General features: G+C 39.2%; 1 protein-coding gene across 4 annotated transcripts in view; it reads left to right on the top strand.

Annotated features, from left to right (window-relative positions):
• The window catches only part of FOXJ3 (forkhead box J3), a 165310-nt gene that overhangs the window by 18820 nt on the left and 133286 nt on the right, over nt 1–13204 (top strand). The gene's annotated exons all lie outside the window — the stretch shown is intronic.

The raw sequence follows: 13204 nt of genomic DNA, 5'->3' as shown, positions 1-13204 counted from the left end.
TTCTGCCTTATCTTCCTCTCCATGTGGAAGATGCATGACTACGTTTCTTTAAAAAAAAAAAAAAAAATTAGTCCCTCTTTTTTGTTTTAATGTTTTCTTCTATTACGTAGTAACATTGCTGTTACCCTGTTTTGAGCGTTTTTTTTTTTTTTTTTAATCTTTGTTTTTGTAATTTCCCTGTCTGGATTGACTTCTGATTACTCTGCCCCGTGTTCTGGTCTTGGGTTGACACTTGATATTATTCATTTTCTAACCAAAGAACTCCCTTTAGTATTTCTTGTAGTTTTGGTTTGGTTTTTACGAATTCGGTGAACTTCTGTTTATCTGGAAATGTCCTAATTTCACCTTTATATTTAAGAGACAGTTTTGCTAGATATACGATTCTTAGCTGGCAGTTTTTTTCCTTCAGTTTTTTAAATATGTCATCGCATTGCCTTCTTGCCTGCATGGTTTCTGCCGAGTAGTCCGAGCTTATTCTTATTGACTGTCCTTGGTAGGTGACTTTTCGTTTATCCCTCTCTGCTCTTAAAATTCTCTTTATCTTTGGTTTTGGCAAGTTTGATTATAATATGTCTTGGTGACTTTCTTTTAACATCTGCCTTATGTGGAGTTCGATGAGCATCTTGGATAGATACCGTCTCATTTTTCATGATATCAGGGAAGTTTTCTGCCAACAAATCTTCAACAGTTCTCTCTGTATTTTCAGTTATGCCTTCCCGTTCTGGTACTCCAATCACTTGTAGGCTGTTTCTCTTGATAGAGTCCCACATGATTCTCAAGGTTTCTTTTTTTTTTTTTAATTCTTTTATCTGATTTTTATTCAGATATATTAGTGCCAAGTGCTTTATCTTCAATTTCAGAAATTCTGCCTTCCGCTTGCTCAGTTCTGCTCCTCTGACTTTCTATTGAGTTGTCTACTTCTGTAATATCATTGTTAATCTTCTGAATTTCTGTTTGCTGTCTATCTATGGATTTTTCCCTCTTATTAAATTTTTCATTATGTTCCTGAGTAATCTTTTTAATTTCTTCAATTGCTTTATCTGTGTGTTCCTTGGCTTGTTCTGTGAATTGCCTCATTTGCTTCCTGATGTCTTGAAGGGTTCTGTATAATAATCTTTTGTATTCTGCCTCTGGTAATTCCAGGAAGGCACTTTCATCTAGAAGATCCCTGGATTCTTTGTTTTGAGAGCTTGTTGAGGTGATCATAGTCTGTTTCTTTATGTGACTTAATATTGACTGTTGTCTCTGAGCCATTTATAACTTACTAGTTTATTTTTTGTTTGCTTACTGTGTCATAGCTTCTTGATTTGTTTGATATGCCCAGATGGGTTGTTTGAGTGAGCTAGCTTGATCATTTTTATCTTTGGAGCTCTGACATCCTGTCCCCAGATGGCTAGAGCTGTTATCAGGCATATCAGTCTAGGAGTCCATTCACTTTTCTCATACGAATTCAGCTCAGGTGTCCAGGCAGCTGATCATTAAGTATGTGGTACAGGCTCTGTCCTATAGTCTTAGAGGGGCAGGGGTGATTGGTGTAGGCATCTGTATCTGGTTGCAGTAGGGGGTCACACTCTGAACGAGGCAGGGGGCTGAGAATCGTCCCCCATGTGTCTCTGAGGAAAGTGTGTCCCTGATTCCTACAGTGTACAGGTGGATGGGTTCTGCAGACGGACCGTGGGCACCCAGTGTTTTTGGTTGTGAGGACTGGGAGGTACCATTTATCCTTGGACCCCTGTTGTAGGTGGCTGGGTGACCTGAGTGGAGCTACCAGTCCTTAGGCCCCAGATGTGGATAGGTGAGGAACCCTGTTTAATAGGCAAAGCAGTGTCAAACATCAAACACCCAACACTCCATCGCACAGCTGAGATGGTTGGAGCCTGCCAACAAGGGCCTATTTTCCTGAAATAGGCCCACGTAAGTCCATGCAGAGGGTAAAGGTGCTCAAAGTCCACAGACTGTTTATGCCTAGACAGGAGCCGCTTCTGTCCTGAGCTCCCCCAGTTAGTGGAGCTGGCAAATTATCTTTTCCCCCAATTGCAAATTATTTCCTTTCTACAAGGTTGGGAGGATGGCTCTAGGTGCTCAACAGGGCCTATCTCAGGCCCAGGGAATTCAGTCGCTGAAGCGGGCTTGGGGGCGGGGGGGGGGCCACAGTAAAATATATGCAAGTACTTAGCTTTTGCCAAGAGCGCCGTTCTTCTCTGGTTCCAAAGGTGTGAGTGGGCTGTGTGGCTGGCTGCTTCTCCCTGAGGAAACTGCAGCCGAATGCTAGTACCAGCCTGTCGCTGCCACTCTGGGAATGGTGCCTGAGAGCTCCCCGGATTCAGGCCCAGTAACTCCTCTCTGCTTCTGAACCGTTTCTTCGTCCCCCTGCCCCTCATTTTGTTATCTAAGGGCTCCTGCTTGTCATAAATGTACTTGTTTCCCTTTTTTTTTTTTTTTTTTTGGGCCTTTGTTGTAAAGAGGGCTCATTGGAAGCGTCTGTCTATTTGGCCATCTTCGCTCTGCCTCTGATTCATTTCCCTTTTTTTTGTTTATGTGGTGCATTACATTGATTTTCTACTGTTGAATCATCCTTCTTACATGATATGAATCCCAGTTGGTTATGATGTATTATTTTTTTGATATGCTGTTGAATTCTGTTGACTAGAATCTTGTTGAGAATTTTTACATCTGTATTCATGAGGAGCATGTCTGTAATTTTCTTTTTGTGGTGTCATTGCCTGGCTTTGATACCAGGGTTATGCTGGCTTTGTAGAATGAATTTGGGAATATTCCTTCCTTTTCTATGCTTAGAAATAGTTTGCGTAGTATTGGTGTCAGCTCTTGTTTGAATGTTTGTTAGAATTCTTCGGTGAAGCCATCTGAGCCAGGGCCTTTTTTGTTGGGAGTTTTTTTTTTTTTTCTTTTAATTGCCTTTATAGTCACTTGTTTTGGTCTATCCAGCTTTTCAACCTCAGTTTGTGTTAGTTTAGGTAGGTAGTGTGTTTCTATAAATTTGTCCATTTTCCACTAGGTTTTCAAATTTGTTGGAGTACAGGTTTTCACAGTATTCTGTTATGATTCTTTTTATTTCAGTTGGTTCTATTGTAACGTCACCCATCTAATTACTTATTTGGGTTATTCGCTTCTTCTCTTCCTTTTCTTTTGTTGATTTGGCCAGTGGTTTGTTGATTTTATTGATCCTTTCAAAGAACCAACTTTTGGTCTTGTTGATTTTTTCTTTTGTTTTTCTATTCTCTGTTTCATTTGTTTCTGCCCTAATATTTTTTCCTTTCTTCTGGAGACTGTAAGCGTCTTTTGCTGATCTCTTTCCATTTGTTCGAGTTGTGGGATTAATGTTTTGATTTTAACTTTTTTTTGGCGTGTGTGTTTATTGCTATAAATTGACCTCTGAGTACTGCTTTTGCAGTGTCCCAAAGGTTTTGTTATATTGTGTTTTCGTTTTCATTTGATTCTAGGAATTTTTTAATTTCATCTTTGATTTCTTCTATTATGTAGCAAATACCATTTTTATAGCCTGAAAAAGTAAACAAGTATATGATTTTTTTTTACAGTTCAAATGAGAATTCTTTGGAAAAACATGAATCGTAGGACTTTTGAAGAGCAGCTTAAACACTTGGGGCTGTCAAAATGTTTTTCTCTTAGGCAGTTATTAAATGAGTTTCATAAATCATTTGATTATAATCTTACAGGGCAAGGTGTGGGGGTATTTCATCAGAATTCTGTCATTTAGCTCTGCTGATCAAGTAATTTTACTCCTCCAGAAGCCACCAGGACCTTAGATTTACTTTAGTAATTATTCTATCAATAAGTGAAATAAAAAAAGTTGTCTAATTTATAATGAAAATTAAAGACTTAAGGATCTATTCATATGCTTCTATTGCCTCGCAGGATTCTGTTAAAAGAAACCAAATTGTTACTGCTTCTTTAAGGTGCTGTGTTTCATGCAGGGACGTTGGAGTCAGTCATTCTCTCACTCACTTGCTCATTTATTCATGATCTTCTGTGTTCCAGGCACTGTACTAAATACTGGGGACATGAGTAAAATGCAAGGGTCCTTGCCAACAAGACTACAGCTTTTAGTTGGAGGGAGACATTACATAGATATCATTGACATATAGAAGTATCCTGGAGTTTCTTCTGTTTTCTAGTGTTTAACTGGAAAGGCAAAATGACTAGCTTGTTTGTTTGAAGAACTTAACGGATTTAGTGGTGTGGATAGATGGCTTTAAGAGGAGTCGATGGCTTCACAGCTGTTTATCTGCAAAAATACTGGAAATCATCTATCCAAAGAATTTCTTCATTTAGGGAGCGTTGCTTATTGAGGTAGATGACCTGGGCATTCATATTTGTATCAGGTTTACTTTGGGAGCATAATTAAGGAACCTTGAATTGACTAGGATGGGGACGGTGTCCTTTTTTGTCTTTCATTCTCTACACCTAGCACTGTCTGTGACACATAATTGTTGCTGTTAGGTGCCATTGAGTCAGTTCCAACTCATAGTGACCCTGTGTACAACAGAACAGAATACTGTCTGCTCCTGCACCATCCTCACAGTCGTTACACTTGAACCCATTGTTGCAGCCACTATGGCAGTCCATCTCGTTGAGAGTCTTCCTCTTTTTTGCCGACCCTCTACTTTACGAAACCTGCTGTCCTTCTCCAGGGACTGATCCCTCCTGATAACATGTCCAAAGTATGTGAGACCTGGCCTCACCATTCTTGCTTCCAGAGAGTATTCTGGTTGTACTTCTTCCAAGACAGATTTGTTTGTTCATTTGGCAGTCCATGGTATATTCAATATTCTGCACCAATGCCATAATTCAAAGGTGTCACTTCGGTCTGTCTTATTCATTTTCCAGCTTTCGCATGCATATGAGGCTATTGAAAACACCAGGGCTTGGGTCAGGCGCACCTTAGTCTTCAGTGTGACACTTTTGTTTTTTGTAAGAGGTCTTTTACAGCATATTTGCTTAATGCGGTACATCGTTTGATTTCTTGACTGTTGCTTCCGTGGGTGTTGATTGTGGATCCAAGTAAAATGAAATCCTCGACAACTTCATTCTTTTCTCTGTTTATGGGTCCAGTTGTGAGGATTTTTGTTTTTATGTTGAGGTATAATCCATACTGAAGATCGTGGTCTTTGATCTTCATCAGTAAGTGTTTTAAGTCCTCTTCACTTTGAACAAGAGAGGTTGTGTCATCTGCATAACACAGGTTATCAATGAGTCTTCCTCCAATCTTATGCTGTGTTCTTCATGTAGTCCAGCTTCTTGGATCATTTGCTCAGCACACAGATTGAATAAGTGTGGTGAAAGGATACAACCCTGAAACACACCTTTCCTGACTTTAAACCACGCAGTATCCTTTTGTTCTGTTTGAGTAACTGCCGCTCGATCTATGTACAGGTTCCTCATGAGCATAATTAAGTGTTCTGGAATTCCCATTCTTTGTAATGTTGACCATGATTTGTTATGATTCACACAGTCGAATGCCTTCGCATAGTTAATAAAACACAGGAAAACATCTTTCTGGTATTCTTTGCTTTCAGCCGTGATCCATCTGACGTCTACAATGATACCTCTGGTTCCAAGCCCTCTTATGAATCTGGTTTGAATTTCTGGCAGTTCCCTGTCGATGTATTGCTACAGCTGCATTTGAATGATCTTCAGCAAAATTTTTCTTGCGTGTGATATTAATGATATTGTTCAATAATTTCCACATTCAGTTGAATCGCCTTTCTTTGGAATAGGCATAAATGTAGATTTCTTTTAGTCAGTTGGCCAGGGAGCTGTTTTCCAAATTTCTTGCTGTAGACGAGTGAGCACTTCCAGCACAGCATCCGTTTGTTGAAACATCTCAGTTGGTATTTTGTCAATTCCTGGAGCCTTGTTTTTTGCCAGTGCCTTCAGTGCAGCTTGGATCTCAGTACCATTGGTTCCTGATTCCATGCTACCTCCTGAAATGGTATTGTCGACCAGTTCTTCTTGGTACAGTGACTTTGTGTATTCCTTCCACCTTCTTTTGATGCTTTCTGCATTGTTTAATATTTTCCCTGTAGAGTCCTTCAGTATTGCGACTCGAGGTTTTAATTTTTCTTCACTTGTTTCAGCTTGAGAAATGCTGAGCACGTTTTTTCCTTTTGGTTTTCTAACTCCAGGTCTTTGCACATTTCATTATAATACTGTCTTAGTCATCTAGTACTGCTATAACAGAAATACCACAAGTGGGTGGCTTTAACAAAGTGAAGTTTATTCTCTCACAGTTAAGTAAGCTGAAAGTCCATATTCAGGATATCAGCTCCAGGGGAAGGCTTTCTGTCTCTATCGGTTCTGGGGAAAGGTCCTTGTCATCAGTCTTCACTTGTCTAGTAGTTTCTCCCTGCAGGAATCCTGGGTCCAAAGGACACGCTCTGTCCCTGGCACTGCTTTCTTGGTGGTGTGAGGTCCCCCGTCTCTCTGCTGCTTCTCCCTTTTGTATCTCAAAGCTTAAGTTGTAGATTAATCTTGTAGATGAGTCTGCATAACAGCTGCTAACCCCATCTCATTAACATCATAGAGACGGGATTTACAACACACAGTAAAATCACATCAGAGGACAAATGGTGAACATCTCACACAATACTGGGAATCATGACCTGGCCAAGTTGGCACATATTTTTGGGGGACACAGTTCAATCCATGACAAATACTTTACTTTGTCTTCTCGAGCTGCCCTTTGAAATTTTCTGGTCAGCTCTTTACTTCATCATTTCTTCCTTTCACTTTAGATGCTTGACGTTCAAGAGCAAGCTTCAGACTCTCTTCTGATATCCATTTTGGTCTTTTCTTTCTTTCCTGTGTTTTTAATGACTTCTTGCTTTCTTCATATATAATGTCCTTGCTCAACTCCTCAGGTCTTAGGTTATCAGTGTTCAGTGCATCAGATCTTTTCTTGAGATGGTCTCTAAGGTGGCACATACTCAAGGTCGTACTTGGACTCTCTTGGACTTGTTCTAATTTTTTCAGCTTCAACTTGAACTTGCTGAGCAACTGATGGTCTGTTCCGCAGTTGGTCCCTGGCTGTGTTCTGACTGATGATATTGAGCTTTTCCATCGTCTCTTCGACAGACGTAGTTGACTTGATTTCTGTGTATTCTATCTGGCAAGGTCCGCATATATAGTTGCTGTTTATGTTGTTGAAAAAAGTCATAGGTCTTGCAAAATATTATCATGTGATCCCTGGCATCATTTCTGTCACCAAGGCCGTATTTTCCAACTACCAGTTCTTTTTCGTTTCCAATTTTTCATTCCAGTCACCAGGAATTATCAATGCATCTTGATTGGATGTTTGAGGAATTTCAGACTGCAGAAGTTGGTAAAAATCTTCAATTTCTTTATCTTTGGCGTTAGTGGTTGGTGTGCAAATTTGAATAATAATGGTATTAACTCATCTTCCTTGAAGTTGTATGGATATTATCCTATCACTGACAGTGTTGTACTTCAGGATAGATCTTGAGATGTTCTTTTTGACGATGAATGCATTGCCATTCCTCTTTTAGTTGTCATTCCCGGCATAGTAGATCATATGATTGTCTGATTCAGAATGGCCAATACCAGTCCATTTCAGGTCAGTAATGCCTAGGATATAGGTATTTATGCTTTCTGTTTCATTTTTGACGATTTTCAGTTTTCGTAGATTCATACTTCATACATGCCATGTTCCTGTTATTAATGGATGTTTGCAGCTGTTTCTTCTCCTTTTGAGTTGTGCCACATCAGCAAATGAAGGTCCCGAAAGTTTGACTCCATCCCTGTCATTAAGGTCGACTCTACTTTGAGAAGGCAGCTCTTCCCCAGTCGTGTTTTGAGGGCCTTCCAACCTGAGGGGCTCATCTTCTGGCAGTGTATCAATGTTCTGCTGCTATTCATAAGGTTTTTAACTGGCTAATTCTTTTCAAAAGTAGACTCCCAGGTCTTCTTCCTAGTCTGTCTTAACCTAGAAGCTCAGCTGAAACCTGTCTGCCACGGGTGACTCTGCTGGTATTTGAATACTTTAGGCATAACTTCCAGCATCACAGCAACACACAAGGCTGCACAGTATGACAGATGGACAGATGTGTGACACATAATAGGCACTGTGTAGTCATTACACTAAAAAATGAAAGGATATTTTGTTTAAGCTTAATTGAAAGAATTTTAACATTGATACAGATAGATTGTATCAAAAGTTATTGTTTGTCTGATATAGTGAGATATATAGTAGTTCTTAAGTGCTATGACTGCTAACCAAGAGGTCGGCAGTTCGAATCCACCAGGCGCCCCTTGGAAACTCTATGGGGCAGTTCTGTAGCATTGCTATGAGTCAGAATCGACTCGATGGCAGTGGGTTTGGTTTTATAGTAGTTCCTAGAATCTTAGAGTTAATTATTTTGTCCATTTTCCCGCCAAAGCACTTGATATATAGTCATTTGGCTATTCTTAGAATACCCATAGTCACTGATTTCTGTCAGCCTGTTTGTTGTTAGCTTTGATTGAGGTGAAATTTGCTTCTAACCTCATCTGTTTTTCCTAGTTCTTTCCTGTGGGACAGTAGAGACTTAGTCTACCTTCTTTCAGATAATAACCCTTCACTTATTTGAAGGTGATTATTCATTCCACAAATATTTCTTGAACACCTGCACATTCAAGATACTGTCCTGGACATTGTGAGAGATCAAAGGTAATTAAGAACCATAGACTGTTCGCAGGGAACTGGTACAGAGAAAGAGCCATGGGTTTGCTGAGAAGAGAGTGCTTTTGCTTATAATCAGCAAAGCTTCATAGAGAAGTTAGTGTTTGAGTTAACATTAGAGATGGGGCATTATAGGCTAGAGTATAATCAAAGGCTTAGAGATGAGGAAGCGCAATGCAAGCTAGAGGAGTAGCAGGATGCCCAGGTTTTCTGTTTCCAAACTATCCTCTGGAATATTAAAAGTGTTCATTGTTGTATCCCTGGCACCTGAAGGAGTGTTTGGCAAATATTTGGGGCTCATTTCTTGAATGAATGAGTAAACACATATGTTTGGGAAATACAGAAAATCTTGTAGATTCATGAAGCATACTAGGATATTGAACGCTCTGATAAGTCCTGTAGAGAATAAAAGTGTTTTTCTCAAACTTCTTTGGCTATGAAATGCCTATTAACAACTCTCAAAATCTTCTGGAAAATATCATGGTGGGGTCTTTATAGGGAAGGGGAGATGGAATGCTGGGAAGTATTTTCTTCCCTAAGCTAAGCACCCCCAGTGTCTTACTTGACATTTGGTTTCTAAACTCCTCACTAGTCTGGTATCCTTCCCTGCAAGCATTCTAGCTTATAAATGTTCTTAAAATGTGGTGCTCAAAGTAGAACATAATATTCCAGTTCTGAACTAACCAGTGAAGAGTACGTGGAACTGTTACCCTCCTTGATCTGGACACTATTCTTTTAATGAAGCCTAAGATTGTGTTTTGTTTCTTTTTAGCAGCTGAGTCACTCTCTTGGCTCATATTCAGCTCTCATATGAATTTACAAGAAGTTCTTTGAATAGATTTAGAGAGATGTCCTATTAGTAGAGCTAACAAGTAAATGCCCATTTTCTTCTGATTGTTTGTGGGCTGTTTTCTCAGAAGCCTTAGTCATTCTTAAGTTTCCTGAAATCTGAAAAAGAAAAGAAAAAGAATTAATTGTAGAGTGCTAGAGTTGAGCAAGCAGCACCAAAATGCCTTAGCCTGACTGCTGTGCTGAGTATGCTGAAAAGTAGATAAAATACATAACAAATCCCCATATACCCATCACAAAAATTCAACAACTATTAAGGTATTTACTTCTACATACTTCAGTATGCATCTCTAAAAAATATAGACATTTTCTCATATAACCGTGTACCATTATCATATCTAACGAAATTAAAACATTTCCTAGATGTCATCGATTATCTAGTTCGTAATCAAATGTTCCTGGTTGTTTAAGAATGTCTTCTTACAGTTAGTGTTTAATTGAATCAAGATCCAGACAAGGTCCACACATTACCTTCTGTTATTAGGTCTCTAAAGTGTCTTTTCTTCTTCTTTTTTAAATATTTTATTGTGTTTAAGGTGAAAGTTTACATAGCAAATTAGGTTTCCATTTGACAATTTCTACACAAATTATTCAGTGATATTGGTTACAGTTTTTGCAATGTACCACCATTCTCATTCATTCTGTTCTGGTCTCACTACTTCCAGAACAATTTCCGTTTAAGGTTTAAAGAGTATCTCAGGGAATAAAGAGTATCTTGGGGGAATCCTCTAGTCTCAACTGGTCCAGTAAAGTATGGACTTTTTAAGAATTTGAGGTCTGTTCCATATTTTTTTCTGTTCTGTCAGGATCTGTATGTTGTGGCCCTGATCAGCCTAGTTTGTAGTGGTACCCAGGCCCCATCTAGTTCTTTTGGTTTCAGGGTAGAAGAGGCTGTGGTTTGTGTAGACTATTAGTCCTGTAGATTACTCTCTTCTCTGAGTCTTTGGTTTCCTCCTTTCTCTTTTGTTTGGGCAAGTAGAGACCAATAATTGTATCTTAGATGGCCACTTACAAGCTTATAAGACCCCAGACACTACTCACCACATTGGAATGCAGAACATACAGTTTATGAACTGTATTATGCCAGTTAACTGAGTTGTCTCATGAGACTATGGTCCCAAGCCTTCAAACCCAGAAAACCAGTCTTGTGAGGTGTTTGGTTATATCTAAGAAGTATCCATAACTGTGCCACGTATGTGGTTTATTATATATCTGAATATACATGCATGCACACACATACCTGTATGTACATATGCCTATAGATACATCTGTCAGTGCACGCATGTGTACCCACATATTCATACCCATACACATATATGCCGGTATACATATTTGTGTAACAACATGCATATTTTTTGGTTGTTGTTGGTTTTAAGTCTCTTTTAATGTAACACAGTCTTCCCTTACTTTTTGGGATTATTTGACTCCTTCTACTCCTTTGACCCTTCCTGTCTATATCTGTGCCAAGTTCTGTTACCCTTTCTTTGAAATACCTGTCTGATTTTTTCCTTCCTTTACAGCAGTTCAACAAATGTTTCAGAATACTTATTATGTACAAACCTTGTGTTAGGTGTTGTGGGAGATACAAAGATTAATTTGACATGCACCCGGTCCACTGGGAGCCAACAATCCAGTGGTAGAGATGGATGCATACAGAAGCAATATAAAGCAGATTATTTGCCCCCCAATTGGTCATGCCTTGGTGATAATAGCCTCCAAATTTGTTTCCTGGAAAATGGTGCCAGTGGAATCTTAATATATTGTATATCACTTTTATAATGTTCCGATAAGAAACATGCCGTTGATTCCTTTTGAATCAATCCAAATTATAGTGTTTCTGGCCTGGCACTCAGTGTTCCCACTTACTCCCACCAATACCCAAAGTGAAACTCCTCAAGCCACAAAAATGCCCCCACTTTATTAAGACCAAACTTGTCTTATATTTTCATTTCTCACGATTATAAACATCTTGGGAGGAGAAATCATGTCATTTCTTTTTAGTATGATACTGGGAGCTTAGTAATTACTTTTGGAGAGTCCAGGCACGTATGCCAGGGCCTGTTCTCGCTACCTACTACCCTCCCAGAGTCAGCTGGAGCTTCTGCCAGTTAAAAGTCAGTTACCCAGATCTGAGTCTCTTCTTCCCTTACCTCAAAAGCCTTCTTTAAAAAAAAAAAAAAAGCCATCTAGTGGTCTAAGTCTGGGATGACAAATACATGGTTTGCGTGTTATCACATACCCATCACCACTTGTTCACGGCAGACTGAAAAGCTTGTGGCATTCTTTCTGGTTGCGTTTAGATATGAGCTTCTTAGTGAAGCACTTGAGGCAGTTACCTACTGAGCAAAATTGACAAATGATATGAAACGTTTCTGCTATCCCTGCCCTAAACCAACAGTTACCAAATTAAACTCTGCATCAGAATTTCCTGAGATACTTTTAGTTAATAGATTTCTTGAGTGTCACGCTAGACCCCTGAATCCAGGTTCCCAGGAGTGGGATAGAAATGATTCTTATGAAGTCAGTTGTGATTTTTAGATTGGCTTTGGAGACCAGACAGGTAGTTTTCTTGTTAAGCATCTCTAGCAATGGAGATTTCATTGCTTCTCATCTTCTCAGTTGCAGCACAGCATTTTATACCTCTGACAAGTGGTATATTCTGTTATGTTCAATTTAGTTTTCAGGGTATGGTAGGATAACTTGCTTTGAATTGCACCAGGCAAAGCACATGAATCAAACACCAGAGTAAAGATACAGGATCCAGAGAGGTGACATCTTGGTTTTCTAAATTTGTTGTTGTTAGGTTGGGGGGTATGGGTTGTTAGGTGCTGTTGAGTCAGTTCCAACTCATAGCTATCCTGTGTGCCACAGAATGAAACACTGCTCGGTCCTGTGCCATCCTCACAATCATTGCTGTGTTTGGAGCCCATTGCTGCAGCCACTGTGTCAGTCCATCTTGCTGAGGGTCTTCCTCTCTTTCTCAGATCCTTACTTTATCAAGCATGATGTTCTTCTTCAGGGACTGGTCCCTTCTGAAACGTGTCCAAAGTACATGAGACTAAGTCTTGCCCTCCTCACTTTAAGGAGCATTCTGGGTGTACTTCTTCCAAGACAGATTTGTTCTTCGTTCTTCTGGCAGTCCATGGTATATTCAGTATTCTTCGCCATCCCAGTAATTCAGAGGTATCTTTGGTTTTCCTTATTCATTGCTCAGCTTTCGCATACATATGAGGCAATTAAAAATACCATAGCTTGGGTCAGGCATACGTTAGTCCTCAAAGTGCCATCTTTGTTTTTTAACGCTTTAAAGAGGTCTTTTGTAGCAGATTTTTCCAGTGCAGTAAATGTCCTTTGATTTCTTGACCATTGCTTCCATGGGTGTTGATTGTGAATCCAAGTAAAATGAAATTGTTGACCACTTCAGTGTTTTCTCTGTTTATCTTGATGTTGCTTATTGGTCCAGTTGTGAGGATTTTTGTTCTTAAAAAAACAGCTTAGATTTAAAGCCCCAAACCCTTCTTGCAGCTGAACGCTTATTCTATATTTGTTTAGTGAATATCTTTAAAAGTTATTTAAAATGGAAGAGGGGTCAACATTAAAAAAAAACTTTTTTTCTTTTTTTAATCTAAAAAAAAATTT

Source organism: Loxodonta africana, chromosome 3 (assembly GCF_030014295.1).
Source record: "Loxodonta africana isolate mLoxAfr1 chromosome 3, mLoxAfr1.hap2, whole genome shotgun sequence".
NCBI classification, from domain to species: domain Eukaryota; kingdom Metazoa; phylum Chordata; class Mammalia; order Proboscidea; family Elephantidae; genus Loxodonta; species Loxodonta africana.
The sequence above is the reverse complement of the archived record's forward strand: the minus strand, read 5'-3'. Positions and strand labels throughout refer to the sequence as shown.